A 4,350-nucleotide genomic window follows, 5' to 3' on the forward strand; every position below is an offset into this window, starting at 1 on the left:
TCATGACGCACAGTAGAAACAGAGAGAGAGAGAGAGAGAGAGGGCGAAAGAGACCGGAGATGGAGAGACAGAGGATGGGGTCGTCATGGAGATATTCACTCATGAAGGGAATGTAGGGTGAATGACATGAGGTAGAGATAGCGATAGAAAGAAATTGGCATTAGTAAAGCCCTACGACACAACCACACGGCACTTCTGATTCAGTTTCGCATAAAAGAAAAGAACTAACTAGCTAAAAAGAAAAAAAGCACTGGTGCTGATTTGCATGCACATATTCTCGCTTTCTCCTCTTGAGCTTTACTCGTGTAACCGGCTAGCCCTCAGGGAGGCCCTTCTATCGTGCATCTGACTTAATGCTCCAGCCTTTAGATTAAAATAGCTGCAGCCAAATGCCTTAAACTCACCGCTTTTTCTAAGATTACAAAGCATTGCCTTGTCCAGCAACGTGAGCTTCAATTCGAAACCTTGCAGAGTGGACAAAGTGAAGGCAGATTCCCTTATGGTACTTTAGGTAACACGAAATGCCATGTCTAATTCCTATTAACATGGTGTAGATCTGCCGTTGGGAGTACGACAGGCTCTTCATTCTACATACTAAACAAAGGACGCCACAACCTTTAATTGTGCACAATGTAGTGGGTGTTATAATTAAGCCACTCCCCATCAGGTTTAAGCCTCGCTAACAAGAAAATAATTGACTGAAGAGGTCGTCAGCCATACAGATGAAACCTTGATGTATATGATCTGATAGTAACTGGTTTGTCGACGGTATCTGGGGCGTCAATGTATGCAGCATGTGCTCTGTCGAATGCCAAATGTGCTTTCAAAGGTGCAGCTGTAATTGTAGAGCTCTATCATCTGATTCTGTCATGCTGATCTGATATCAAAGAGATGAAAGCTCACTGTGATTGCAAATTCCGGGAGCTGGAATCCCACACATGCAAAGCCGGATACACCCGGAAACAATTACAGCGGAGATTGGGCAAGCCAGACTTTTTACTACATTACAAGTCAAAGACAATTGCATTCTGATTGGTGAGAGGAAAAGTGCAAACTCTATTACTTTTATGCGTCTGGAAGTATGATCGCTTCTGACGGGTGTAAAAAATAAAGAAACATTACATTATTCACACTGGAGCTTAATACAGAGTAACTCCTCTTTTGAGTGCTTAATCTTGTACATTATGAGAGGGAAAACGGCATTCTACAACTAAATTCACTTTAGAAATTAAAGGTAGTAGTGGTAAGCTAATTCATATAAAATGTGTACAGAACAGAACTGACCAGCTAGTTGTTAATGCAGTAATGCATTCTTTTGGAAACTGACAGCCTGTCGATGTGGGTCTTCTTTCACCGTGAGCAGCACTGGCAAATTACAGAGACTGAGGTACGTGTCTTGACTCATTCGCAAATTTTGACATCCACACCTGTCTCCCTCTGCCAGCCCTGTGGTCTGAAGGCGATTCATTACTGTCCAAAGAGAGCACGCTGTTTAAAAATAGGAGCTGAATGAAATGAAAAACTTTTGAGATGATGAGATACCTCTGGTCAGTAATATTACTTCGTAATGGCTAATCTGTTTAAGTCTACGCTTAAATTTTTTCTACGCAGTCTACGCAGATTTTTGCCACTTTTGTTGAGATCAACGGTGAAAAAAAAGCATTTCAATAAATTACTGTACCAACGGTGATTAAATCTAACAATCGGTTAGCTCATATGACATCAAACCATTCCAATTATTATTATTTTTTATTACAATCCGCCATCAAAATGATAAGCTTAATTACTCCAGCTGTTGTAAGAAAAGGCTATAAATGATCCACCACCTGCAGCATCCTCACATGCGAAAGCCTACTAGCTGACGTAATGATACGCCATGCTTGAATATTGCTCGGAAAGCTTCCATTAGCACTCAGATTATAACATTATTACAAGCTTACCGTTGTGAATCGGGCTACGGTAAGGAGATGAACACTGGCTGGTTATGTACTTGAAAATGTATTTTGAAAAAAGGTTCAGACTGCAGCTTTATGTCCTATTCACACCAAGGATGATAATTATAATGATAATAAAATAACTAAATAGTTTAAATAATCATTTGAATTCTATGAGAATTAGTCCACACCACAATAACACAGGGTATAACAAAACTGTTGAAATCGCTTGCAAAGGAGTTTTTTTCAGACGATGAACAATAAAAACACTGACAGCCGGTCATAATCCAATCAAACATTTAAAGCGCAGACAACATGTTTATGTTTATGACTATGTTTATGTTGCTAGGCAACGTGGGGGAGAGGACGCTGGCGTTGTCTGTTCGCCGCTTCTCCACCCACAACAAATCATGTTAATGTACTATTAGATTTACATTTTATTTTATTTCCTTATGTTTGTGACTAGTATAACAGTCAGAGCTACAATTGGGACTGTTGCTGATTGCTGGCAGCCACTGAGAGGTCGTTGTTCGTCGTTTCGCCGTTTTCAACCGCTTCTCTAATGTTTACGTTTGAATTGCTGCGGTTGGTTTCTGGTTTGGAGGACATTTGATGTTTCTCGCCGCGGGTGCTCACTGGTGGTCTCCCTTGGGCTTGGGCTGCATGGTGGCTGAAGTTTGCACCGGGCTAGCGTCATCCGGGCTCTCGTCGTCGGCGTCCGGCATGATGTTGGGATGTTCTGCTTCTCGGCTGCGCCGCTGTTCCGTCCTGCATTGCGACCGTGGAGCGGCTTGGACATCTGCGCCGGCCCCGGTGTGTCCACAGAAGTGCCCGGAGGAATGTTCTGCCTCCTGCATGGTGCTGCAGCGATCCCCATCGTTTGAATCATCATGAAGAAGACCCATCATCTGGTCTTCAGCTGTCGTGCCTCGGCGATGTCATCGGGACACTGCCGCTGGGAGAAATCTGAAACATGGAGTGGACCACAGTGTGCTGCGGAGCTAACAGAGACTTCCACCATCAGCTGTTTTCTGTTCACCATCAGCTCTGTTTCTGTTCACCATCAGCTCTGTTTCTGTTCTGTTTTCTGTGTTGGTTGATTGTTTGTAGTATTCTATATTTTTACTTGTTATTCATTTTTTGTTGTTATTCCCCCCCCCCCCCCCCCTTGTTGCACTTTGAGATTCTTCGGAATGAATAGTGCATTATAAATAAAATCTATTATTATTTTATTATTAACATCTGCAGCCCATGCTTATAATAAACAGAACATTGAAATATGTTGGTGTGGATACTAATATAGACTGTCAAGCCTTCATTGTTAGTGCGAACTGGCCTAGTCTCCTGTAGCCTATTTAAACATCTTGTAACTCCTAAAACTTTGTAATATTGCTCTTTTTTTGTTAGGCTATATGAAAAAGAAGAGCCTTCTGGTTAAACAAAAGTGCAAGGTTAGGATGGGACTAGCTGCCGAACATTAAGGAAACCGGTTTGAAAACAGTAGGCTAACAATTTTTATTTTATTTTTTACAATTCCAGTTTGTTTTAGTGGCGTAGACATAGCTCTACGGTTCTTAATCCCGGTCACCCTGCATGTGGCCAAATAGACAGACATGACTGAATGAATGACTTGCACAGAAACTGAGAACATTTGAAGAGACAATTGTTTTACTTCTTCTTTATGAATAAAAAATAAAACGTTCTAAAGCAAACATATGTAAAAACAACCAATTTAATTATGCAGGACGCTTTGATGTTGCTTTGCATGTTACAGGCATCTTTGTTTGAAAGCATCGAATCGAGCCGCAGAGATGCGACGGCGTAGTTTGACACAAAATAAAGCATCCTGGAGTGAGATGCATTCATTAACATCTCTTCACTCATCTCCCGTACAAAGAAAACGAAGAACCTAGCTAGATTCGTGCAACTCTGTGTCAGAGTTTAAGTGTGAACAGAACACACTTCCTCAACTCTCACACACACACCATATGTAGCCGTTCACTGGCCAGTCGGTTGCTATGGGAACCCATCGGTGCACATCAAAACGAGCCCTCGAGGGACTCCTGCCACGAGCAATCCTATCCACTGAAATACACTTAACAGCGTGTGTGACAGAGTGCCGTTTCCGAGACGCGGACAATTCGGTTTCTCACCACTTGCCTCATAAAAGAAAGAGAAACTCATCTGTCAGAGGTCTAATAACAGCCAGGAAACCATTTAGGGGTCATGCTGTGCTCGGATATTGAGCGAGACATTTTAGAAAATGGAATAATTATTGGGCAGTACAAAAATAAATCTAAAGAACAAGGCAAATAGATTCAAACCTGTACACGAATCACCCTTTAGTAAGACCCGGACTGTGCAGCATGTGTTTATTTATGAAGCATTTGTTGGCGAGCATTCATACCTGAACATG

The sequence above is a fragment of the Pseudorasbora parva genome, chromosome 17 (assembly GCF_024679245.1).
Source record: "Pseudorasbora parva isolate DD20220531a chromosome 17, ASM2467924v1, whole genome shotgun sequence".
Lineage (NCBI taxonomy): Eukaryota > Metazoa > Chordata > Actinopteri > Cypriniformes > Gobionidae > Pseudorasbora > Pseudorasbora parva.